The sequence below is a fragment of the Melospiza melodia genome, chromosome W, assembly GCF_035770615.1.
Source record: "Melospiza melodia melodia isolate bMelMel2 chromosome W, bMelMel2.pri, whole genome shotgun sequence".
Classification (NCBI taxonomy): Eukaryota; Metazoa; Chordata; class Aves; order Passeriformes; family Passerellidae; genus Melospiza; species Melospiza melodia.
In genome coordinates, this window is record NC_086225.1 from 56,279,774 (window position 1) to 56,307,237 (window position 27,464).

Sequence of the window (27,464 nt, forward strand, 5' to 3'; positions counted from 1 at the left end):
ACCAGTTGTGAGAGCAGTGGGGACATAAAACCCCAGGGTGTGGAATAATGATTTTGGCATGAGTCAGGCCCAAAACAATGTGGAGTGGTGGAAATGCTGAGGCCAGATAAATGCCATGGGAGGAAGGCATGGAGCTGCAGCACAGGGCCTGCAGGTTATGCCTGGGGGTTCCCTGTGGTACCAATGAGGGGCTGAGGGTGTGGGGGCTCAGAGGGTTCTAGGGCCCAAGAACCAGCCCAAGAGTGCCTTTTGGGATGGGGAGGAAGGAGTCCAGTGGCTCTTCCCAGCCCCTGGAGCTGCCTGAGGGGAGGTGAGGGGGCCTTTGTGCACGTGCTGGGCAGAGAGCCAGGGTGAGGGGGAGGGTGGATGTTGAGCTTCAGGCCTCCAGTGTCCCCAGAGTTGGGATGCCACTTAGGGTTGCCACTTAGGGCTGGGTGGGTGGATGGGACAGCTTCTAGAGACACTGAAATTGAAATGATGGCAGTAACTGATTTGTGGCCTTATGAACAGCCCCAAGGTGCAGTGAGAAGCATGAGCAGCTTTTAGCTGCAGCCAGTAGGAAGCTGAGGAGCTGGAGCTGAGGCAGCAGAGCTGGAGGAGACAGAAATATTGTAGGGTTTGATGTAAAACCTCTGTGGGGCTGGGATAGGGATTGTGGAGTGGGGAGGTGAACTGCATGGTTGGAATTGAAATTGCTGTAAGGGCTGTGATCTGAGCTCAAGAACTACAGCTAAAATAAAGATCCTGTCCTGAGAAGCACAAGTAGTATTGTGTGGCACTACTGTGAAGATGTTGAGCAGGAAGTGTAAGAGAAGAGCTGGCAGTTAAATAAAGCTTGTGGGACTGGAGCTGAAATCACTGGGGACGGGGTGGGGACTGCAGTGCTGCAGAAACCGTCACTGCTAGAAGGGATACTCACTGTGGATCTGAGGACTAAACGCAGAATGGGACACAGCTGGAAGAAGGGAGCTGGCAGTAAAATAAACCTTGTGGGCCAAGAACTGAAAGAGCTGGAATCACTGGGCCTGGTCTTATCATTGTGGGACTGGGATCGGGTCTGCACACAACATGGGAACTATAGGGCTGGCACAGAGACGATAAAATAAAGCTTGTGGGACAAGAGCTGAAAGAGCACAAATCACTGGGCCTGCTATTGTCATATTGTGGCACTGGTATTTTGTGTGTTAATGTGTTAATTGTAGCTTAACACATCACAGCAACCTTAGGGCTGGTAAAGGCAGTGTATTGTTCTTACGCCGAGATCACTCTAGGCCTGTGACATGGATGCAGGGGCTGGGTATTGCCACTAATAGTAGAACAGGATGTGTGGAGTGGGGAAAGCCGGCCGCAAGCTTGCGCCTGAATACCCCGTCGATGGTAGAATATTGCCTGTGCCTGTGATGGCACCTCTTGGGGCGCACTGTGGGGCTGGGAAGTGGACTGCGGGGCTGGCAATTTGAATGAAAATGGCAAAGGCACTAGACCTGTGAACGGGGCTGCAGGCATCCAGGAGAACTTATGCAGGGGTGTGCAAAGTGACTGGGGACTGCTCGGTGGGAGCTAAAATCACTGCGGGGCTAGCATATGGATGGTGGGGTGGGCTTCCCGAGGCTCGTGCCAGAGCTGAATTGTCGCCGAGCTGGAGCCAAGAGCCAGATGCTGCCATTTGAAGCTGGAGAAACACAGAGCTGGGGCTGGAAGAAGAGAGCTGGCAGTAAAATAAAGCTTATGGGTCAAGAGCTGAAAGAGCTGGAGTCACTGCGCCTGCTCTTGTCATCCTTTGGGGACTGGAATTGTAGCTTAACACATCACAGCAAACTTAGGGCTGGTAAAGGCAGTGTATTGTTCTTGCGCCGAGATCACTCTAGGCCTGTGACATGGATGAGGAGGCTGGGTATTGCCACTAATAGTAGAACAGGATGTGTGGAGTGGGGAAAGGGGGCCGCAAGCTTGCGCCTGAAAACCCCGTTGATGGTAGAATATCGCCTGCGCCTGTGATGGCACCTCTTGGGGTGCAGATGAAATCTCTGTGGGGCTGGGAAGTGGACTGCGCGGCGTGCAATTTGAATGAAAATGGCAAAGGCACTAGACCTGTGAACGGGGCTGCGGGCATCCAGGAGAACTTATGCAGGGGTGTGCAAAGTGACTGGGGACTGCTCGGTGGGAGCTAAAATCACTGCGGGGCTAGCATATGGATGGTGGGGTGGGCTTCCAGAGGCTCGCGCCAGAGCTGAATTGTCGCCGAGCTGGAGCCAAGAGCCAGATGCTGCCATTTGAAGCTGGAGAAACACAGAGCTGGGGCTGGAAGAAGAGAGCTGGCAGTAAAATAAAGCTTATGGGTCAAGAGCTGAAAGAGCTGGAGTCACTGCGCCTGCTCTTGTCATCCTTTGGGGACTGGAATTGTAGCTTAACACATCACAGCAACCTTAGGGCTGGTAAAGGCAGTGTATTGTTCTTGCGCCGAGATCCCTCTAGGCCTGTGACATGGATGCAGAGGCTGGGTATTGCCACTAATAGTAGAACAGGATGTGTGGAGTGGGGAAAGGGGGCCGCAAGCTTGCGCCTGAAAACCCCGTCGATGGTAGAATATTGCCTGTGCCTGTGATGGCACCTCTTGGGGCGCACTGTGGGGCTGGGAAGTGGACTGCAGGGCTGGCAATTTGAATGAAAATGGCAAAGGCACTAGACCTGTGAACGGGGCTGCGGGCATCCAGGAGAACTTGTGCAGGGGTGTGCAAAGTGACTGGGGACTGCCCGGTGGGAGCTAAAATCACTGCGGGGCTAGCATATGGATGGTGGGGTGGGCTTCCAGAGGCTCGTGCCAGAGCTGAATTGTCGCCGAGCTGGAGCCAAGAGCCAGATGCTGCCATTTGAAGCTGGAGAAACACAGAGCTGGGGCTGGAAGAAGAGAGCTGGCAGTAAAATAAAGCTTATGGGTCAAGAGCTGAAAGAGCTGGAGTCACTGCGCCTGCTCTTGTCATCCTTTGGGGACTGGAATTGTAGCTTAACACATCACAGCAACCTTAGGGCTGGTAAAGGCAGTGTATTGTTCTTGCGCCGAGATCACTCTAGGCCTGTGACATGGATGCAGGGGCTGGGTATTGCCACTAATAGTAGAACAGGATGTGTGGAGTGGGGAAAGGGGGCCGCAAGCTTGCGCCTGAAAACCCTGTCGATGGTAGAATATTGCCTGCGCCTGTGATGGCACCTCTTGGGGTGCGGATGAAATCTCTGTGGGGCTGGGAAGTGGACTGCGCGGCGTGCAATTTGAATGAAAATGGCAAAGGCACTAGACCTGTGAACGGGGCTGCGGGCATCCAGGAGAACTTATGCAGGGGTGTGCAAAGTGACTGGGGACTGCTCGGTGGGAGCTAAAATCACTGCGGGGCTAGCATATGGATGGTGGGGTGGGCTTCCCGAGGCTCGTGCCAGAGCTGAATTGTCGCCGAGCTGGAGCCAAGAGCCAGATGCTGCCATTTGAAGCTGGAGAAACACAGAGCTGGGGCTGGAAGAAGAGAGCTGGCAGTAAAATAAAGCTTATGGGTCAAGAGCTGAAAGAGCTGGAGTCACTGCGCCTGCTCTTGTCATCCTTTGGGGACTGGAATTGTAGCTTAACACATCACAGCAACCTTAGGGCTGGTAAAGGCAGTGTATTGTTCTTGCGCCGAGATCCCTCTAGGCCTGTGACATGGATGCAGAGGCTGGGTATTGCCACTAATAGTAGAACAGGATGTGTGGAGGGGGGAAAGGGGGCCGCAAGCTTGCGCCTGAAAACCCCGTCGATGGTAGAATATTGCCTGTGCCTGTGATGGCACCTCTTGGGGTGCGGCTGAAATCTCTGTAATGCTGGGAAGTGGACTGCGGGGCGGGCAATTTGAATGAAAATGGCAAAGGCACTAGACCTGTGAACGGGGCTGCGGGCATCCAGGAGAACTTATGCAGGGGTGTGCAAAGTGACTGGGGACTGCTCGGTGGGAGCTAAAATCACTGCGGGGCTAGCATATGGATGGTGGGGTGGGCTTCCCGAGGCTCGTGCCAGAGCTGAATTGTCGCCGAGCTGGAGCCAAGAGCCAGATGCTGCCATTTGAAGCTGGAGAAACACAGAGCTGGGGCTGGAAGAAGAGAGCTGGCAGTAAAATAAAGCTTATGGGTCAAGAGCTGAAAGAGCTGGAGTCACTGCGCCTGCTCTTGTCATCCTTTGGGGACTGGAATTGTAGTTTAACACATCACAGCAACCTTAGGGCTGGTAAAGGCAGTGTATTGTTCTTGAGCCGAGATCACTCTAGGCCTGTGACATGGATGCAGGGGCTGGGTATTGCCACTAATAGTAGAACAGGATGTGTGGAGTGGGGAACGGGGGCCGCAAGCTTGCACTTGAATACCCTGTCGATGGTAGAATATTGCCTGTGCCTGTGATGGCACCTCTTGGGGTGCGGCTAAAATCTCTGTGGGGCTGGGAAGTGGACTGCGGGGCTGGCAATTTGAATGAAAATGGCAAAGGCATTTGATGGGGGTCTCAGAGCAGCACCAGGTGTGAGTGTGAAGATGGTGGGGGCTCGGAGCAGCCCAGGTGTGAGTGTGAGGATGAGGAGTCGCTCGGAGCAGCCGAGGTGTGAGTGTGAGGATGATGGGGGCTTGGAGCAGCCCAGGTGTGAGTTGTGAGGATGAAGGGGGTTCCGAGCAGCCCAGGTGTGAGTGTGAGGATGATTAGGGGCTGGCTCATGCCGGGGCGAGGCTGTTTTAGGGGGAGGCTTTGCCTCAGCTCTCTTTTGCATGGAGCAGCTGAGTGGAGGGGTTTATGGGCCGCTCCCGGCGCTGTCTCCTGGAAGGACTGCGAGAGCTTCCCGCAGGGTCGGGGGGAACACCTGGATCCGCGCTTGGGTACGTAGAGCATCGCTTAAAGGAGGTGCCGAGGGACGAATCTTTGTGCCGGGGAGCAGCAGTTGAACAGGTGAGCCCGTGTGGGTTCGGAGTGGGGAATTTTCTCCTTCCCCTTTGCAATTTCATCTTGCCAGTCCCTCCCCGGTTTCCCATGAACAAAAATGGAGCTTATGAAGACAAAAGGAATTAAGGAGAAGGAAGTAGCTCCTCTTCTTTTATTGTCTGCATTTGAACAGAAGGGATCCCTCTTCACTTGTGGTTTTAAGGGTGTTGATTGCAGGAAAAGCTGCCTTTGCCAGGGTGTTAGGGGTATCACAGGGGTGACAGGGAATCCCTGTGTTCTATTTTAAGGGGAATGGGAAAAGTATTCTTGTGGTGTTATGGGTTTGATTTGAAGGCAGCCACCCCGTTTTCATCACCCTCGGGTTTAAATGGAGGGGGCAGCCCGGGTGTGCCTCATTTTCAAGGGTTTGAATGGAGGTCGAAATCCCCCTTTCCCATCAGTCGAAGGCTTTCATTTGAGGAGCACCCCTTTTTTCTGCTGTTGTAGGGGGTGAAATTTTAGGGGAGAACGCATTTCTTTGCCCTTGTTGAAGTGAGGTGAGCCCGCCTGCGGCGTCAGTTTCGGGGTTGGCTTGCGGGAAGCCGCAGCTCCGGCAGCGTTTGCAGGGCTGCAATGGGGCTGTGCCGCTGCATTGGAGGGCGCTCCTCGTGCCCGCGGCCCGGCCCGGAACGTTCCTGGCCCGGAACGTTCCCGCTCGGGAGCGCTGCTGGCATGGCCCGGGCAGCTGCCGGCGCGCACGGGGGATTTGGCGCGGCCGGGCCGGCCAAGGGCGGCAGTGGCAGAGCCGTGCCGGTGCGAGCCGTGCGGAGCCGAGCGGAGCCGGGCCGGGCCGGCCAAGGGCGGCAGAGACGGCGCGGGCGCTGCTGCGTCGGCCCGGGCGGTGCCAGCCACTCCGTCCGCTCCGGGCGCGGGGCTCGGGCGCCGCCGGTAGCCCCAGGCCTGATGCCGGCCCCGCCGGGCACGGGCAGCGGGTGGGGCTCCCCGGAACGGCGCCGGCCCCGCATGCCGGAGCAGCCGCCGCAGGAGCCGCTTTCCTGCCCGGAGCCGCGCTCCGTGCAGGGCCGGCAGCGAGCGCGGGCTTCGGCCGCTCAAAGTTCGGCGGTGCCGTGGCTCGGAGGCGCTTTGGAGGCCTTGATTGCATCGCTGGGTTCGGTTTGCAGCGGGTGTACGCTAAGGGATATGGTGTTCTTCCTGAGCGGCACGGTTCTCGGTGCCGGTAGGGATGATAAAGGTTCATTTTGGATTGAGTTTTTTAGTCGGATTTTTTTTTTTTCCCGGGGTATTATGTTTAGAAGGGCGCACAATGGTTTTTACGAGTCGTAGCGTGAAGCAGCGGTTCGCATTTTAATTCTGTTTCGGTGGCTTTTATTAGCGTGAGTGTGTAGTGTTTGTTTTGGGGGGCTTGAGGTAGCGTCGTGTCATTCATAGCAGCGGGTTTTTAATCTCGATAATTGCATGTGTGTTTATCGTCTTCCAGGGTTTTTATTTATTTGGTTTGTTTGATTGTAGTGTATGTTTTATGGTTACGGGTAATTTGGGGGACATTGTTTATGGTTACGTTTGTCTTTAGTCTTTGTGTTTGTTTCTAGGTGGTATTTTTATTTTGATAGCTTGAGGCACTATGGGTTTATTCAGTTGGGAATAATTTTTTTGTTGTAAATTTAAGTCTATTTGGTTTTCGGGCTTTTTCTTTTGTGTGTCCTTTGATGAATTTGGTTGTTGTTTTTCAGTTTTAGTTTTGGGAATATGGGTATTTACATGGTGGGTCTTTTTAAGTATTTATTTGGGTAGTTGTTTTCTTAGTTTTTAGGGGTTGAGAGGTTTTTTTTCCCATTTCGTTAATTAGTTCGGTTTTTAAAGTTATTTTTACACAGGATTGGTTCTTCTTTGAGTTAGTGTAGAGGCAGAATTTTGTTTATTTTTTTTATTAACATTCAGGATCATTGGCACTGTTTGGAGTTTATTAGGCTGGTTTCATTTTTTTCAGTAGTTTCTGTGATTTGCTGTGTGTGTTTCAATAGGGTTTCCTTTTATTTTGGTTCCATTTTTCTGACCTGATGAGAATTGTTATCGAAAAGAGCGTTGTGTGGTTTTATTGCTGGCAGTTGCTTGGCTGTTGGAGGTGTCTTGATATTTTTGGAAGATATTGGTGGGAATTCGATGCTGTTTGTCATTTTATTTAGGAATTGCATTTTAAATGTTACATTTAAGTGTAACGCTAATTAAACAAAACAAATATATGTATTGAAGTGAGAATAAAAATCCTAAAATGTAAATCAAATCGAATATATTAAAAAAATCCATGTAACATATATCATTATATATTACAATAAGATATAATTTTAATACAGGATATGATGCATGTTTATAGATGTGTAAAAATAGATATTAGAAATAGAAACCCCAATCAAAAAATAAATATAGAAATGTATGACAAATATATGCAGACATATCTAGAAATAGAAAATATTCATAAATATAGAAAAATAAAAATTGATATAATACATAATGCAAGTAACACTGTATATAAAGTATTATAACATATTATAGGAAATATGTATAAAGTGTTTCTAAATACAGTACATCAATATGTTATAGTATTTAACAAATTATAAACATACATATCAAAATTATAAATATATATATATTTTTAAAAACAGTTAAATAAAGCAGGTTTTTTATTTGCCAATAGGCAGGTTTTGATTTTAAAAATTACAAATACAAACAATATAAAGGTGGTAATCTAAGTATAGTAATATGTCATAAATACATCTAGATATGTAAAATTTAAAATTAGAGGAAAAAATTTGTTGTAGGAGTAGATATGACAAGGAATTTAAATAAGCATTTAAATAAACTTCTGGAATTTTATATATATTATATATTATGATTATTGCGTCAAAAGAGACAATAAATATAAATCTGAATATAATTATACAAAGTATAAATTATACTATTTCAATGTCGCTTAAAAGAAAGGGCTTTTTTGTGTTTATTTGGAATAATGGAACTGGTATAGAAATATAAATCTAAGTATAGAAATATGCAATCAGTATATAAAGATATATATGAAAACACAAGAGATAAATAAATATCAATAATAGGAATAGACGTAATGTACTATATCAATTACTTAACGCATCAATGTCCGGTATAAATATGCATGTGAATGTAAATATAAAAAATAGAAATATAAAATATATTTCAAGATGGTTTTAAAGGAAGGGGGCTTTTTTGGCTCTTGTAGGGTAAGAGGCAGGTGTTTGGCATTTATTTTAGAGGATTTTTGAGGGCATCGCAGCTGGTCTTCTGCCCGCCTTCCCCGACCGCCCCAGAGCGCGGCAGCAGCGCAGCCCCCCCGCACAGGCAGCCGAGGGGCGGCGGCCATGACGCGTCTCTGCCGCGGCGCAGGCGCGATCGCGACCTTGGCAGCGGCTCGGCCGGGACGCGCTCGAGCGTCCCGAGATGGCGGCACCAAGGGCGGGAGAAAGGAGCCGCGCGGCCCGTGCCCCGGACCGGCTGTTGGGCACCCCGAGGCCGCAGCGACGGGATTGTCCGTGAGGTACGCAGTGCCGAGCCCACGGGCTGTGGGCTCAGCGGCGCCGTGGGCGGGCGGGTTCTGGGGGGCCGCTGACGGGCATTGGCGGGGGCGCTTCTCTTGGCCGAGGTAGTCGTGGTACGTCCTGTGCTGCTGGAGAGGGGTTTTGTACTGGAAAAGCTCATTTCATTTGTCCGAATGAAAATAAGCTGCCCAGTATGTCCAAGCAGACAGCAGTAAGACACTTGCTTTGGTAGAGAATTCAGTGCTTCAAAGTGGGGGGTTTATTTCATTTTAGCATGGATGACTTAATAGTCGTGACAATGCCAGCGTTACAGCCAACGTTATCAGACAGATGTGGGGGAAAAAATACACTGATATTCCTGTGCTGGCACGCATCTGTAGCTGGGAAACAGCAGAGGAGCTGCAGTGTACAGCTGTTAGCAGCAAATTGGGGAAGAACTGGTCTGGTGAAATTTGGGGTTCAGGTTGAGGATTCATCAGTGGCTGTCAGAATGGCTCAGTGACTCTCTGCCAGGCTGGTGTGGCCTCAAAGGCTGCCCCTGCTGCTGGCAGAGTGTGTGGAGCCTCTGCTGAGCAGGCAGTGGCATCCCCCCAAACACCTTCTCACAGCAGGGACGGAGATGGACCCAGCCCAGCGCGTGGAAATGGATCTCTCCAGCTGAACGCTCAGGTGAAGCGAGCAGAGAGCGTGCCCAGCATGAACCAGGTGACCTGCACATCTCCAGGGTAATGATTCTTGCACCTTCAGAGCCACAGTATCGCTGAGCTTTTTTTTTCCCCAGGCTTTTAATCACCTCTCAAACAGACGAATACTCCCCTTGGAGGCTGCTGTGCCCTGTGCACCGGGGAGCCTGGCAGGTGGCCCCGTTGGTGAGAGGAGGGCAGCTGCAAGCAGGCAGCCCCCAGGAAAACATGGGAGTTTCAGTGCTTTCTGATGCCTGAGGAATGGGGAGATGGCCTGAGCTCAGCAGGAGTTAAGCGCGGCCATACAGAGGCCTGGCTGTTATGATTTAAGATCGCTTATTGAATGTCTGTAGTTTCTATAGATATTTGTATATCTGTCAAAGTAGGATATAGAGCCTTGTGCAGGAGAAAAAGAACTCTTTATGTAAGATATGACCTGGGGGGGCATCATGCCAGGCTATCCCTTCCAGATTTGGAAGGCTTCAGTGTTTTGTGTGGCGTGATGGGAAGTTTTGAAAATTAAGATTTTCTCTTTGGTGCAGGTCAGATGGGTGACGCCTGGCAGCTCGTGCACTGCCACTGTGCTAACCTGTGTGCCTTCCCTCCCTGCTCCACAGGCAGAGCAACACGGGAGCAGCAGGGAGAGGTGGCTTTGTCCTGGAGGATCCAGGAGCTCGGGGTGGATATCTGAGCCTGCAGCTCCAGGCTGCCGCAGGACCCAAGGGCTGCACACACCCAGAGCGTACAGGTACTCTCAGAAACGTGGGCTGTCGTGGCTGAGCCCTCAGGAGCTGGGAGAAGAGCAGTAACTTCCAGCCTTTTCTTTTGTCTGCTGTTCCCGTGTTCAGTCAGTCTGATTACTTCTGGGCATTTGCCCAGCAGGGTGCGAAATGCTTCAGGGGCTAAAGGGGGGGGAAAAAAGGGAAAAAGAAGCTATAATGTAAACCTCAGGAGGGAGAAGACATCTGTCAGGACAAACTCTTAAGAGAAATGGGCTGAAGAATACTTGTTTACTCAATCTTCCGTATCTGTAGCTAGTTCAAAGAGGTCTCGAAGTCCTTCCCATTAGCAGAGCAAAGGAAGAACAGAAAAGCTCTCAGCCTAAGCCATTAAAAGCAGCAGCAGCAGCAGCTTTGTGTGCTGGAGTGTGGCAGGCATTCCTAGGTTGGCTTTTTAGTTTTGCATCTAGCACTGGTAGAGGAAAGTTCTTTGCAAGGTGATAGTTCCAGCCTTGTATTGAAATGTGAGCAAAGAGGAACTTTCTCAGTTGGATTTGGGTTTATTCACAGCACTTGTGAACAGAGTTAACATTCAGATAACATGTGCAGGGGAGTGTGCTGCGGGTTACCACAAGTGACAAAGGAAGTGGGACAGGGACAGGGCACTTTCCCCTTCAAGGTACTGTTTTTTTCTGGAAGAATGATGTGAGAGCAGAAAAGTTGCAATGGCATTGCAGTTCCCTGCACAGAATATACCCAGGGAGGTGAAGCACAGCCCAGTGGTGCCATTCACTGGCACCACAACTGGGAGCATCAGTGAAGTGAGGAGCACTGAGGAGCTCTCCCCTCTAGCAAACACAACAGTCATGTCAACCAGTGTCACCCTTTTCCAGACCACTGGCATGTCCTTGGGGACAATAACCTGTGTTTTTTACAGCCAGGTCTTCTGAGCTGCTGCTCACAGTGAAAAGAAACTTGTGTACAGGCACTCTGCAAAATTGCCACCTCAGATGCCACTGAAGCACAGCTTTGGCTTTCAGGCATCTCCCCTGCAAGCTGTCCCTTGTGGCGTTTCCGCACTGGATTCATTGTAAATTCATTCCTCCCATTTTTTATTTGTAATTTCCAAAGAATATCAGTTGGCTTTCACGGCCTCTTCAGGGCTCCCCAAGCTTCATACCACACCTAAATGCTCGTTTTCACTGCCTGAAGGGCTTTTCTGACCCGAATGATTCTATGAATTTGGCCTGTACTTCAGCTTAAGGGGAAAGCTGTACATTGATTGCATTTTGGAGAAAAAGATTTGACTGTCCAGCTGTAAATTTATCTTGTGCTTTGTCTTCCAGGTTTGCTCGCATTGTAATTTGCAAATGGCACGGCAAATGCCACGAGAGCAGCTGGTGAAGGTGGCTCTGAAGCAATGACAAGAATGTGCTGCAAAGTTGGGTCCAGCAGTCCAGCTTCCCGACACGGTAGGGCAGACACACCTTTTGATAAAGCATCAAACGCTGTAATTTTTATTCTTTGTGTTTGTCTGTGCTCCCATTCTGATCACCCCTTGAAGTATTATTTTTCAAAATGATATCTAGGAGAGAAATCATGTTTATTCAGGGGCAACCATAATTTTCATCTGTTTCAAATGCACCGGGTGTGTTTTAAGCCCTGCACACACAGCGAGAGCTGCAGAGCTTGTAGTGCAGTTCACTGCAGCACTGATTTATTCTGTATTCCAGTAACCGTGCGCTGGGGTGCCAGCTAGGCTCAATAGCAGGAGCGGGAGAAGCAGACCCGAGAGGTGCTTTGGGTGGAGCCCAGCCAGGTTTCAGGCAGCCTGCAGAGTCTGCCCTTGTAGTACACACCGGTCTGCTGTTGCCATCTGCTGGAAAAATCCCTAATGGATATTTCCAAACGTGGGGAGGAGCATCTGCTCCTGTCACGGAACTGCTGGGGGCTCTTTGCCCTCGAGCTCCGTGCACTCTGCCCAAGAACAGCGTGTGCAGCAGGCTGTTAGTGCTCTCTGCAGGGTGAAGCACTTCAGCCAAGGTCAGTGCAAGAGCAAAACAATCCTGCCAGCAAAGCCTGCTACTAGAGAGGCAAACAATTATCCTTCCAAAGGAATTCATCCTTCTTCTCCCTTGCAACTCTCCTGTTTCATCACACCACAGAGTGGTTTGGGGTGGAAGAGATCCTGAAAACGACCTAGTTCCACCCCTGTCCTGGGCAGGCTCACCTTCCTCTCGGCCAGGGTGCTGTGCTGTCACAGATCAGGTGACAGATCTGTGGAAATTGTAATGATATTATTAAGGCGCGTCTCTTATCGCCTTGCCCTTCGTGAAGCCCGAGGCTGTCTTGTCCTAGTTTAGCTTTCTGATGTGGAGGAACAGAACTGCCACCTGATCTAGAATTTGGAAAAGACAAAAACCTGCTTTGCATCCTTGTGCCTGGAAGTCATTGTGACCCAGGGAAGTGAGGGAGGGGCTGGCTGAGGTCACTGAGGCTCTGAGATGGAGGTGAGTTTGCATTCCAGTTTATTGGAACGGAGGCTCATCAGAAGTTTCCTCGGCTATCCAAGGCACAGAGCCCTGGAGCCGAGTGAGCCTGAGCTGCTGCATGCTTGCTGTGAGCTTTGGGGTGAGCGTGCATCATTGCAGGCCTGGGATGGATTGAAATGCGCTGAGGAAAGCAGAGGGGGGGAGGGAGGGAGGGAGGGAAATGCTCTGTTAACATGTGCCAATTCTTCTGTCAGACTCATCACGGCGGGACAGCGTGAGGACTGAAAGTGTAAGATGTGGAGGGAAACAGAGAATCTGACAGGAGCAGCAAACGCACGAGTGCACGAATTTTGCTTTTTTGCTTGGATGTAAACTCAGGAGTTGAAAGGAATTTGGGAGTGAGAAGGGACATTTCAGAAGGAGAAGAAGAAAAAGAAGTTGTTGCTACAGTCCTGGCAAAATCTTTTGTTCTAGCTAATAAAAGAAGTTAGTTTAAAAAACAAAAAGGAAAAAAATGTAGTGTTTTTTTTTTACTTCACTATTATATTCATTGGTGGTATATGGTGTGTTGTTTTATTTCTTGGTATTATTAACTCTGTGTAAATTGTTTTTTGAGTGAAGCTGACTTTCTGGATGGGTTGGTTTGTATTTGAGGCAGGATTAATTTCAATAGGATTCTTTCATAGGTTTCTGATGGGTATTACTGGGATTTTGGTTTTGTCTACTGTATGTATAAACATAGAGCTTTGGTAGGGCCAGCTGGGCTGCTGGAATTTTGGGTGTGAATTTATTAGATGGCTTTTGTTAAATGCAGCTTTTAATTTTTGAAATGTTTTTCAATGTAGTGGTCTTAAGGTGGTTTTTAAGAATTCATTGTATTGTTTTATCTTGTTTGTAGTTGGTGTATGATAAGGGATGTGGTGTGAGTTCTTGAACGCTATGGTTTTGGTGTTCCTAAGTTCTGATTTCTTTCTGGTTCGATAGTTTTTTTTATTTTTATTTTTTGGGACAGGGGCATTTATATGGTGGGTTTTTATAGGCAATACATTTTTTAATTTAGGTAGTGATATTTTTTAGTATTTTAATGGTTTAGGTTTTTTATTTTCATGGTTTTTATTTTTTTTTAATTTTTTCAAATAACTTTTATAGATTATAGGTTATTATTTGTGTATTAGCATAAAGGTAGAGCTTTGGGGACTTTTTTTAGTAATGTTTAGGGTCAGTTGTACAGTTTTGAGTCTAGTGAGTTGGTTTGATTTAATTTTTATTGGGTGTTTGTTTTTATTAGCAGTTGTGTCATTTTCAGGGTGTATTTGAGTTTTTTGGGGTTTTTGAGGTACTGGTTTAGGAGGAAGTTTATGATGAGCATGTGCGGAGGTTTTGGGCTACTTTATAGTGGGATTTAAAATTTATTTACAGTTAGGTTTATTTGAGTTTTTATTAGGGTTCAATGAGGTTGTGGGATGTTTGTTCCGTTAGAAATAGGTTTTGTTTTGATGTGCTGCGATGGGATGGGCGTGTGCTGCGTGCCGGTGCTGACAAAGGTACAGTATTGTTGTGGTTCTGGTGTGTCGGGTTAATGAACTTCTATGGTTTAATATAGAGATGAAAATAGAAATAAATATAGAGTGGTAAACATTAATATAGATAACAGATACATACATAAAACTATAATATATGGTATATAATTGGAACATATCATATAGGTCTATTTTATGTAGATATATATACACAAAGATATATAAATATAGATTGTAAATATAAAAATATTTAAATAGAGTTAAAGTAAATTGGGGTTTTTTTTTAGGTTATAGGCTGGGGTTTTTAAATAAATGATAGAAATAAAATATAAATTCAGATATACAAATATATATAGAAATACAAATATCTATACATATTTAATTTAAATAAATATAAGTAAAAAATATATATAATACAGAAAATATATATCTATGATTATATTAGAAGGTATTCTCTCTAATATATATAATATCTATGAATAAAATAAATAAAAATATCCATATAAATATCATTATAATTTTGAAAAATAAATTTACTTCCTAAATTTTAAATCTGGTTCAAATAAAGGGGTGTCCTTGGTTTTTATTTGGTTAGAGGCAGGAGTTTTATTTTAAATAATATAAGTAAAAGAGAAATGTGGATCTTAAGATAGAAATATATAATAAATATATAAAGAGAAATTGCTGAACTATGACTATAAATTTAAATATATGTAAGTAATATGAAGAGTTGTAGTATAGAATATAAATAACATTATATGGCAATATAAATTATAAATGGGAATATAAATATAAAAATATGTAAATATAGTTTAAGAGAAAGGGAATGTTTTTGCTTTTATTTAAGTAGAGGCAGGGTTTTTATTTTGAATATTATAAGTGTTCCAGAAGTAAAAATCTTGACGCAGAAATATTTAATCAATATAAAAAATATGAATAAAAATATATAAAAAATATAAATACCTACTCGCATCGGATGTTATATAGAATATAAATTTATTTATAAATTGACATTGGTAAAGATAAATGTAGAAGTAAGCAATATACATTAATATACATTATAAATACAAATATGAATATAAAAATTGAACATTAGAATAAAATCTATTTAAATATTGTTTAAAACAAAGGGTTGGGGTTTTTTTTGTTCTTCTTGTGTTAGAGGCAGGGTTTTTATTTTAGATAATATGAATGTAGATATTATTGTTATATATTTCTAAATATTGAGATATACAATCAAGATATAAATATATATATAAACACAAAATATAAATAAATACAAATAATAGGAAGAGATGTAATGAAGAATACAAATAACAGTATACATAAGTATACATTTAAAATGTAAATGTGAATATGAACCTGAAAAATAGAATTTAAAAAAATACTTAAGTACAGTTTTGAAGAAAGGGGTTCTTTCTGGCTTTAATGTGGATGGAGGCAAAGGTTTTATTTTAAATAATCCAAGTGTTACAGAAGTAAAAATCGTAACAGAAATATTTACTTACTATGTAAAAATATTTATAAAAATATACAAATAAATTTAAGTTTTAGGGATATATGCAATATGGAATAAAAATGTATTTATAAAAAGAAATGTATAAATGGACAGTGTACATCAATATACATTGCAAATAGAAATGTGAATATTAATATGAAAAAATATTTTAAAAAATATTTAAATATTTCTTAAAAGAAATTGGTTTTGTTTTTGGTTTTTTTTTTTTTTTTTTGTGTTGTGTTTTGTTTTGTTTTGTTTTGTTTTGTCTTTTATCCTATTAGATTAGAGGCAGAAGTCTTTTTTCCCTCTTCCCGGTTGTTTTGGGGCATTTATTTCAGAGCAGTTTTCGGCGGGGGTCGCCCCTGTTCTTTTTTGCCGCCTTCGCTGCCGCAGCCCCGAGGCGCGCTGCGCCCCCGGCTGGGGCGGGCGGCAGTGCTGCCGCCTTGTGGGCAGAGCGCGGTACTGCAGCCGTTCACCGAGAGGCCGCCACCTTGGGAGTGGCGCGTGGCCGATGTCGCGGACTTTTGGTTGACCTTCTCAGCATGGCGGCGAAAAGGGCGGGGAAGTGGAGGACCGGGTGGGTGTAACTGGACTGCCTGCACGGAATACCGACATCGTGACGGCCCCGACGGATTTTTCTGTGGCGTTTCATGTGTATCCGAGACATGCTGTGGGCTCAGGGGCGCCGCAGGCGGGCGTATTTTGGCGAGTTTGTGAGAGGCATCTGGGTAAACGCCTCGCTGTGCCGGGGTCCTCTCACGTCCGCTTTCCCGCCCCGAGGGAACCGAGCCGGGCCGAATTGTTCCGAAGAGCCAAGTGTGGCCGAAAAGAGCCGAGTTTCACCGAAGAGCCGAGTGTGGCCGGAAACAGCCGAGTTTCACCGAAGAGCCAAGTGTGGCCGAAAAGAACCGAGTTTCACCGAAGAGCCGAGTGTGGCCGGAAACAGCCGACTTGAACCGAAGAGCCCAGTGCGGCCGAAAACAGCCGAGTTTACACCAAGAGCCGATGATAGCCGACTGCAACCGATAGCCGACTGTAGCCGACTTGAGCCGCATTTAGACAATGTGCCGAATACAACCGAGTTTAGCCGAACCGTGGGGAGTTCAGCCGAAGAGCCGAACTGAAACGAGTTTAGACCAAGAGCCGAACCAAGCCGAATTCAGCTGAGTTTCATTAAACAGAACCGAACGACGCCGCAGCGCTCTGCCTGCAGTGCGCCGGTGCACACGGCAGGGATCGCTGTGCCTGCAGTGCGCCCGTGCACACGGCAGGGGGCGCTGTATAAAGTATAAAATATCAACTATCTATAAGAAGGAATAAAAGCTCTATGTCATGTGCAGCAGAAGAAAATTTCAGGCTCCCAGGGAATAAATAGTTTTCTTTAAATCATTTTCGTTTTGGAGTTTTTTTTACTTCCAGGTAGCCTGAAAGTTAGTACTGCTGCTTTTTTATTCTAAAGCTAGAAAGGAAAACCAAGATTAGAAATGCAGGGAAAGGAAGAAAGGAAGGAAGGAAGGAAGGAAGGAAGGAAGGAAGGAAGGAAGGAAGGAAGGAAGGAAGGAAGGAAGGAAGGAAGGAAGGAAGGAAGGAAGGAAGGAAGGAAGGAAGGAAAAGAAAAAAAGAAAATAAGGAAAAGAAATGAAAGGAAGAAAGAAGGAAGGACAGGAAGGAAGGAAGGGAGGAAGGAAGGAAGACAGACAAAAAAACCAAAAACCAGGAGGGCAAGGAGAAACCTAGGGGGAAAAAAAAAAAGAAAAAAAAAAAAGAAAAAGAAAAAGAAAAGAAAAGAAAAAAACAACAAAAAACAAACCCACAGGAAAAAAACTCGGGATGGGCGAGAAACCCCCCCCTCCCCGAAAAATCCAAGATGGGCAAGAAAAATCCCAGAAATACCACAGCCAAATAAAACAGGAAAAAAACCAAAAAAACCCCAAAAAAACAACAACAAGATGGGCAAGAAAAAAACGCAGAAGAAAACCCCAAGATGGGCATGAAAAAGCCCAGAATAAAGCCCCAAGATGGGCGAGAAAAATCCCAGAAAAATAAAAAAAAACAGAAAAAACCGTAAGAAACGCAGAGAAAAAAAAAAAAAAAAAACAGAAAAGAACCCAAGATGGGCAAGAAAAATCCCTGAAAACAGACCAGAGAAAAACCCCAAAATGGGCAAGAAATAAAATCAGAACAAAGAACCAAGATGGGGAAGAAAAAATCCAGAAAAGAAAAAAAAAAAAAGGCAAAGAAAAACCGAGAAAAAAAAAAAAAAACCCAAAAAAACACCTGAAAAAGAACCCCAAGGGGGCAAGGAAAAACCAGAAAAAACACCAAGATGGGCAAGAAGAAACGAAGAAAAAACCCCAAGAAGTGCCAGAAAAAAATCAAGGAAAAAGGAGTAAAAGCCCCAAGAAACAAGGCAAGAAAGAGAGGCAATAAAGGCCACCAAAAATTCAAGAAAAAACACAAGAAATGCCAGAAAAAGGTACGAAAATGGTTTTGCCAGGTGCGATCAAGGTGAGCGGGTTCAGTTTCAGGTCCAGGAGATGAACAAGTGTCAGATTAGCTTGGGGCACTGCTGTGCAATGCAGCCGTGACAGGATGTTTATCTTTAAATATAGTGTAAATAAATTGGGGATTGTTTGGCTTTTATTGGGGTATAGGCTGGAGATTTCATAAAAAATATAAAACTAGAAATCCAAATATATCATATATATGTCGATATCAAAAAATATTTAATACATATAAATATCAGTAAAAGAAATCTATTGTGTCAAAAGAATATATCTATTATTATATAAAAAGGTATTCTCTCCAATATATATAATATCTATAAATATAACAAATGAAAATTACAAATATAGATGTGAATAGAATTATGACAAACAAATTTATTTTTAAGATTTTAAATGTGTTTTAAATAGAGGGGTGTCTTTGCTTTTTATTTCGTTAGAGGCAGGGGTTTTATTTTAAATAATATAAGTACTATAGAAATGTAAATCGACATACAGAAATATATAATAAATATATAGGGATATAAAGATATAATACCAAACTATGAATAGAAATAGAAATCTATGTAAGTAACATAAAGAGATGCAATATATAATATAATTTTTAATATACAGTAATATAAATTCTAAATATAAATGCGAATATAAGTATGAAAAATATATGATGGGGGCTCGGAGCAGCCCAGGTGTGGGCTGTGAGGATGAAGGGGGTTCCGAGCAGCCCAGGTGTGAGTGTGAAGATGGTGGGGGCTCGGAGCAGCCCAGGTGTGAGTGTGAGGATGAGGAGTCGCTCGGAGCAGCCGAGGTGTGAGTGTGAGGATGATGGGGGCTTGGAGCAGCCCAGGTGTGAGTTGTGAGGATGAAGGGGGTTCCGAGCAGCCCAGGTGTGAGTGTGAGGATGATTAGGGGCTGGCTCATGCCGGGGCGAGGCTGTTTTAGGGGGAGGCTTTGCCTCAGCTCTCTTTTGCATGGAGCAGCTGAGTGGAGGGGTGTATGGGCCGCTCCCGGCGCTGTCTCCTGGAAGGACTGCGAGAGCTTCCCGCAGGGTCGGGGGGAACACCTGGATCCGCGCTTGGGTACGTAGAGCATCGCTTAAAGGAGGTGCCGAGGGACGAATCTTTGTGCCGGGGAGCAGCAGCCGAACAGGTGAGCCCGTGTGGGTTTGGAGTGGGGAATTTTCTCCTTCCCCTTTGCAATTTCATCTTGCCAGTCCCTCCCCGGTTTCCCATGAACAAAGATGGAGCTTATGAAGACAAAAGGAATTAAGGAGAAGGAAGTAGCTCCTCTTCTTTTATTGTCTGCATTTGAACAGAAGGGATCCCTCTTCACTTGTGGTTTTAAGGGTGTTGATTGCAGGAAAAGCTGCCTTTGCCAGGGTGTTAGGGGTATCACAGGGGTGACAGGGAATCCCTGTGTTCTATTTTAAGGGGAATGGGAAAAGTATTCTTGTGGTGTTATGGGTTTGATTTGAAGGCAGCCACCCCGTTTTCATCACCCTCGGGTTTAAATGGAGGGGGCAGCCCGGGTGTCCCTCATTTTCAAGGGTTTGAATGGAGGTCGAAATCCCCCTTTCCCATCAGTCGAAGGCTTTCATTTGAGGAGCACCCCTTTTTTCTGCTGTTGTAGGGGGTGAAATTTTAGGGGAGAACGCATTTCTTTGCCCTTGTTGAAGTGAGGTGAGCCCGCCTGCGGCGTCAGTTTCGGGGTTGGCTTGCGGGAAGCCGCAGCTCCGGCAGTGTTTGCAGGGCTGCAATGGGGCTGTGCCGCTGCATTGGAGGGCGCTCCTCGTGCCCGCGGCCCGGCCCGGAACGTTCCCGCTCGGGAGCGCTGCCGGGGCACGGCCCGGGCAGCTGCCGGCGCGCACGGGGGATTTGGCGCGGCCGGGCCGGCCAAGGGCGGCAGTGGCGGAGCCGCGCCGGTGCGAGCCGTGTGGAGCCGAGCGGAGCCGGGCCGGGCCGGCCAAGGGCGGCAGAGGCGGCGCGGGCGCTGCTGCGCCGGCCCGGGCGGTGCTGGCCGCTCCGTCCGCTCCACGCGCGGGGCTCGGGCGCCGCCGGTAGCCCCGGGCCCGGTGCCGGCCCCGCCGGGCACGGGCAGCGGGCGGGGCTCCCCGGGACGGCGCCGTTCCCGCATGCCGGAGCAGCCGCCGCAGGAGCCGCTTTCCTGCCGGGAGCCGCGCTCCGTCCGGGGCCGGCAGCGAGCGCGGGCTTTGGCCGCTCAAAGTTCGGCGGTGCCGTGGCTCGGAGGCGCTTTGGAGGCCTTGATTGCATCGCTGGGTTCGGTTTGCAGCGGGTGTACGCTAAGGGATACGGTGTTCTTCCTGAGCGGCACGGTTCTCGGTGCCGGTAGGGATGATAAAGGTTTGTTTTGGATTGAGTTTTGTAGTCGGATTTTTTTTTTCCCCGGGGTATTATGTTTAGAAGGGCGCGCAATGGTTTTTACGGGTCGTAGCGCGAAGCAGCGGTTCGCATTTTAATTCTGTTTCGGTGGCTTTTATTAGCGTGAGTGTGTAGTGTTTGTTTTGGGGGGCTTGAGGTAGCGTCGTGTCGTTCATTGCAGCGGGTTTTTAATCTCGATAATTGCATGTGTGTTTATTGTCTTCCAGGGTTTTTATTTATTTGGTTTGTTTGATTGTAGTGTATGTTTTATGGTTACGGGTAATTTGGGGGACATTGTTTATGGTTACGTTTGTCTTTAGTCTTTGTGTTTGTTTCTAGGTGGTATTTTTATTTTGATAGCTTGAGGCACTATGGGTTTATCCAGTGGGGAATAATTTTTTTGTTGCAGATTTATCTAGTTTTTGGTGTTATTCTTGTTGTTGGTTTCTTTATTTTCCTTTTTTGTTGTTGTTGTTGTCTTTTAATGTATTTGAGTATTGTTTATCAGGGGTTTTTTTGGGAACATGGGTATTTATATGGTGGGTTTTTAAAGTATTTATTTATTTGGGTAGTTAATTTCTTAGTTTTTAGTGGTTGAGATGTTTTTCCATTTTGTTAATTAGTTCAGGTTTTAAAGTTATTTTTACAGAGGATTGTTTATTCTTTGAGTTAGTGTAGAGGTCGAATTTTGTTGTTTTTTATTTTTTTTAGTAACGTCGTTCAGGGTGAGTGGCACTGGCTTGAGTTTAGTAGATTGGTTTGACTTTTTTTTAGTACTTTTTGTAATTTGCTGTGTGTGTTTCTAGAGGATTTTCTTTTATTTTGGTTCCATTTTTCTGTCGTGATGAGAATTGTTATTGAAAAGAGTGTTCTTTGTTTTTTTGCTGACACTTGTTTGGCTGTTGGAGGTATCTTGATGTTTTTGGAAGATATTGGTGGGAATTTGATGCTGTTTGTTTTGTCATTTCATTTAGGAATTGGATTTTAAATATGCAATTATTACTCTAACTATATTGAAACAAAAGAAATAGATGTGTAGCAATGGGAATGAGCCAATTTTATTTTTATATATTCGGTCAATTTTTAAAATTTAACATGTAACATAAGTCATTATATGTTACAATAAGTTACTCTAATTTTAATAGAGTATTGTGTATGTTTATAGATATATGAATAGAGAATATAAATGTAAATACAACCCAAACAAAAATACAAATATATAAATGTATTGCAACTATATGCAGATATATAAAAAATTGATAATAAATTGTAAATGTAAAATAACATGAATTGTAAAATATATAATACACGTAATACTGCATATATTTTATGAAAAATATTATAGGAAATGGATATAAAACAGATATAAATATGGATGTGATATATCTATCTATCTATATCTATCATTTGTTGTATATTATGATAAATATAAATATAAAAAAAATTTAGGTAGTTTAAAATAATGGATGGTTTTGTTTTTTCTTTGCCAAAGCAGGGGTTTTCGTGTAAAAATTACAAATGCAAATAATATAAAGGTAGAAATATAAGTATAGAAATATACCATAAACACATTAAAGATTTATATAAAAATTAGAAATATAAGGAAAAATAGGTTGTAGCAGTAGATATGGTAAATAATTTAAAAAATAATTCCCGTATATTTTTTTAATAAGGTGCATATTATATATAGTTATTAATATAATGCATCAATATAAACTATAAATATATATAAAATATCAACTATCTATAAGAAGGAATAAAAGCTCTGTGTCACGTGCAGCACTAGAAAATTTCAGGCTCCCAGGGAATAAATAGTTTTCTTTAAATCATTTTCGTTTTGGAGTTTTTTTTTTTACTCCCGGGTAGCCTGAAAGTTTCTACTGCTGCTTTTTTATTCTAAAGGTGGAAAGGTAAACCAAGATCAGAAATAGAAGAAAGGCAAAGGGAAGGGAAGGGAAGGGAAGGGAAAGGAAAGGAAAGGGAAGGGTAGGGAAGGAAAGGAAAGGAAAGGAAGCAGGAGAGCAAGAAGGAAGGGAAGGGGTGAAAAATAAAACCGAGTGAAAAAAGTAAAAAGAGTTGGAAGGAAAAAGAGAGGGCATTCGGGAGGAGCGGTGCTGCCTCAGGTGCTTCCCCGCGCTGGGGCGAAGGACCCGTTTGATGCCCGGGAGGGACTGCAGCTCCCGGTGGTGGGGGACGGAGCCGTGGCTGTCAGCCCGAGACTACAACTCCCGGCAGACTGTGCTGCCGGCGCGGCGTGTGACGCAACGGCTGACGCGGCACATGAGCGGCTGGCGTGCCAGGCGGCCGCGCGGGGCTGTGCGTGCGCAGCTGCCGGCGCCTCTCCCGCGCGGGACAGCGACGCTGGAGGGGCGGAGCCTCCGTCTGGCCGCCCGCACCGAGCTGAGCAGCGCGGAAGGAGCGTCCGCCCGGTTCCTCGGCCTCACCCAGCGGTGCCGGGGGCGGGGGCGCTGCCGCCCGCCGATGGCGGAGGGCGAGGCGGTGCTTTGCTGCCGCGGGCCGGGAGCTGCAGGAGCCGCCCCGGGCGAGCGGCGCCGGGCGCTCCCGTGGTCCCGGTGGGGCGGCTGCCCTCAGGCTGGCGGAGGCGCCGGAGGAGCCCCCGAGCTGCAGCCGTCTCCCTCGGGCTGCTGCCGGTGCTGCGGGCGGAGGCGGCTCCGCCGCGTGTTGGGCGTTGCGAGCAGGGAGCGCTGCGATATCGCCGGCATGACGGGGCTGCTGCCTGCGTTAGTGCTCGCGGCTCTTTGTGCCATGGAAACGGATGGAGCGGCGCTGAGCGGGACACCCAGAGATGGCCGGGAGAATGCCCAGCGCAGGGAGCGGGCGGGCTGTATGCTTCGGATGGCACAGGTGTGAGCTGCAAAGTCTCCCCCCCCTTCCGCCCCTGCCCTCCTGAGCCCCGGGGAAAATGCTTTCCAGCATTGTCAAGCTTCTGAAAGACAAAACTTGTGATTTGACACTAGCATCCAGAAAAGGTTTCTGTCTAGATTAGCAAATGCCTGAATTGTTCTTGGTTATATCCCATGACCGGTTTTAGGCAGTGACTTTATACTGCTTTTAGGATTTTCTTGTACACTGGTGAGAAAATAGGCAGGTCTGATAGTGGTTTCACTTTTTTTCTACTTCACGTTCCATAAGATTCTTTTATCCAAGTGATTGTTTTAAAATTCTACTGTAAGCGTTTGTGGTTCACTTTTTTTTTCTTTGCAGCACCCAGGCCTTTTTTTTTTTCTCTAAATCGGGAGTAAATATAGCTGAGTAAAATTACCTTGGTTATCTTCCTTCTTTTTAAACTTAATTGTTTTTATTAATAATTCTATTTGAGTATGCAGAAAAAGTGGGTATGTCCTGTAATCTATGCTAGCTTTTCTCGTTTACAGGGTACTCACAAAATATGTCTCCCTTAGTGTCCCACAGAAACATTCTGGGTGAAATCTGAATTAAGGTATATGTTTTCAAATAAGTAATCAGTTTAGATATTTGCCTGTGTACCTTTTCCTGTAATTCAGAGCTTGCGTTCTGTGGGTTTTATGATAAACCTGTAAAACATGTAAGAATGGTTTTGCAAGTCTGAATCGTTGAAGGCAGCAATAAGTGGATTTAGAGCCTGTTCTTGAGCAGACAAAGGCAAAAAGTGTGACTTTGATGCTGAACTTGTCGTTTTTCATTTGACTTGCCTTTAATTATTGAAGAAGAGAGAGAACTAGTAAAAGAAAATGAATTGGTTATTGAGCACTCCTAAAAAGCTCACCATGATTCTGTGTAGAGCCAAAGTGAAGGATGATGGAACAGAGCTCTGTCCATTAGAAGGAAATAAACCTGATGTCCACGCAGAGTCTTACTAATTTCTGTTTTAAAAATGCAAAATAAGTTTAGGAAGTGTTGGAAGTTAGTATTTTGGGAAAGAAATGGTAGTTCCACAAAACATTCCATTCCATTTAAAAGAGACCCTTGGACTGATTCATGTCTTTTTATTACTTTGCAATATAGAACTAATCCATATTTTGTTTCTCACATTAGGGCGCATTCTTCACTTCCTGGATTTTTAGTGGAAGGAAATGCAAGAGCGGACAAGATGACAATGGTCATTTCTAACACATTGCCAAATATTTTTGAACAAGCAAAATTGAGTCATGCCTTTTTCCACCAAAATGCACAAGCACTCATGCGAATGTTCCAAATCACTAAAAGTCAAGCTAAAGCTATCATTCATACTTGCCCTGACTGTCAATTGGTACAACCTCCTGTTTCTACAGGAGCAATCAACCCCCGAGGCTTACAAAGCCTACAGTTGTGGCAAACAGGTGTTACTAAATAGCCTTCTTTTGGTAAATTTAAAAATATTCATGTTTCCATAGACACGTTCTCTGGTGCAGTTTTTGCTTCCCTTCACACAGGTGAAACTGGCAGCCATGCCTGTCATCATTTCCTGCAAGCTTTTGCTTCATTGGGTATACCCCAAGAAGTAAAAACTGACAATGGTCCCGCATACATATCTCAAAAATTGGCCACATTTTTAAATGAATGGGGTGTTCGACACATTTTTGGTATTCCCCACTCTCCCACAAGCCAAGCAATCATTGAAAGAACACATCAAACCTTAAAACGCGTATTAGATCAACAGAGAGGGGGAAGGGAAATCACCCCACAGATGAGACTGAGTAAGGCTTTGTATGGTTTTAATTTTCTAAACAGTTCAAGTACAGAACCAGATCCACCAATCTTTAGACACTTTTCAAATAGCACACAGGCAAAACTGAAAGAACATCCTCCTCTTCTAATTAGAAACCCTGACTCTGGACAGATGGAAGGCCCGTTTCAATTAATAACGTGGGGCAAAGGGTATGCTTCTATTTCCACAGGTGCTGGAAGAATTAAGTGGGTTCCTGCCAAAAACGTCAAACCGTATCGCACTTCAGAACCTGTTGTCGAGCCTAGAACTGAGGAAGCGAGTACGCAGACGTGGACCGAATGGAAGGATCCCGGGTCTCGCCTGACGCCTCTTGTGCCTGACGTTCTTTGTGCATCGGTGGAACCCATGAACTCTGTTTTTGTGCCAATGTTATTTATGAGTATACAAATTGAATGCTGAATGTTTGTTTTACAAAGCTAATTTTTGGCTGAAAATTTAGGTTCTTGTTTTTGTTTAGAAAGAATTCTGCCAAAACTTAGTTCTTGAAAGAGATGGGGCAGAATCAAATGGTATACTTGTTTTGCTTGATTTTAATTGTTTTTTGTCGTGCAGATTTGCCTGTGGATCAACCGAAAACGAGTGTTTGGGTGACCTTAGCCAAGGCTGCCGGATCGGATACTATATGTCTGTCTAATTCGGACCAGAAAAGCCTTTCTCAACCTGTTTGGTTGTTGTGCCAGTGAAAGAGTTTCCTTTGGTCAGAAAAGAATCCAATGGTAAACCAGGTGGAATTGACAATGGAAACAGTCCTTCCTTCAATTGGAACATTTGTTCGAAAAAACTTCTCAGGGCAGCAAATGTTTCAAACAGTTGGGATGTGTTTCTGGAGACGGACCAATATCCACGGCAATTGCCAAAAGGGTATTGGATCATTTGCGGAGACAGAGGTTGGCAAGGCATTCCAGCCCACCTTGAAGGTGGCCCTTGTAGCATTGGTATGCTTACCATAATTGCCCCCACTGCCAAAGCAGTGATGAAAAAGAAACAAAGGAAAACAAGAGCTGTTCCTCATTATGATGAGAACTGTCAGAGTGATTTTATGCCTTGGAATGCCGCCAGAAGGCTTTCAGCAGGTATATTTCTACCCCAATTGGCTTCAGCTGTGGCATTGAGACAATTAGATCGAGTTGGATGTTGGCTGAGCAAACAAGCTAATGCCACATCCTCCGCAATCAGTGATATGTTGACCGATGTTGATAGTATTAGACATGCTACTCTTCAAAACAGAGCAGCCATTGATTTTCTCTTACTGGCAGAAGGACATGGTTGTGAGGAATTTGAAGGATTGTGTTGTATGAATTTGTCTGATCGTTCTGAATCCATTCACAAAAGCATTCAAAAATTAAAGGATCTGACAGCCCAAATTAAAGAAGATGGAGGTTCCTGGTTGGATGATTTGTTTCAAAATTGGAGTTTTGCACCTTGGCTAAGGCAACTTTGCAAGATAGGTCTTTACATATTAGGTGTTCTAATACTGATATTGATAGTGGCACCTTGTATACTCTGTTGTGTTTGGCGAATGATGAACAAAACAGTCCGAGAAGATTTTGTCATTCAAGCAGGAGAACTAGGAAGTAGAAGCACAGAGAGTGTACGAAATCTCACGAAAGCAGTAGATGAGGGTATTGACATGAACGAAGGTTTTGAATTAAGGCCTTGGAATCGACCAGAGTTTTTTGAACGATGCCTTGTGACTGTTGCCAAACGTGATTCATATCTCTCTTTCAGGGATTGGGTCTTCACAGCATTAAGTTGCTGTGCCGTAATATAGCAATGCTTCAGTTTAGTGAAAATAGGTCTTCAGCAGATAATAAGCAGAAATTTTGCAATAGAGCTATGAAACGCAAATAGCAAGCGACAAGAAAATGAAAGCTTCTGGGTCAAACAGAGAGGGGGAAATGTTGGAATCCATAAGGTTAGAGGATTTTTAAGAAATGGTTACAAAGAAGTATGTAGGCCTTAGACAGGAGTTTTGTTAGCATTGCAGAAAAGTTTCCCATGCAAGCAGAAAAAGTTTTCCATGCAAGCAGAAAAGTTTTCCAAGCAGCAGACGTGACAAATAACAATAGGCTTCTGTAGAATTGGCTTTAGGATGGCAACAAGGTTATTTAATGTATATCTTTAGAAGGTTAGCATGAATAGAACTCTGTTCTTTGTCTCTTATCAACTAGTCTTTGTTTTAGCTACGATTACCTATGTTTTATAAGATTGGATAGAATGCTTGTCAAGATGTGTTTTCTGTGTCTGATTGGCTGAATTCTAGTTTGAGATGATTTTATGTATTGCTGTCTGAGCCCTGTTGAAGGAGACATTTTTTGGTGTGGATCAGTGAGCTGTCATGTCTCCATTTTGTATTTTGAGACTGATGTGCTGGAAATAAAAGCAAAAATCTCTTCACTGGTCTGGTTACCATGTTATCCATATTTGGATATTTTGCCGCGGCCTAGTGGGTTC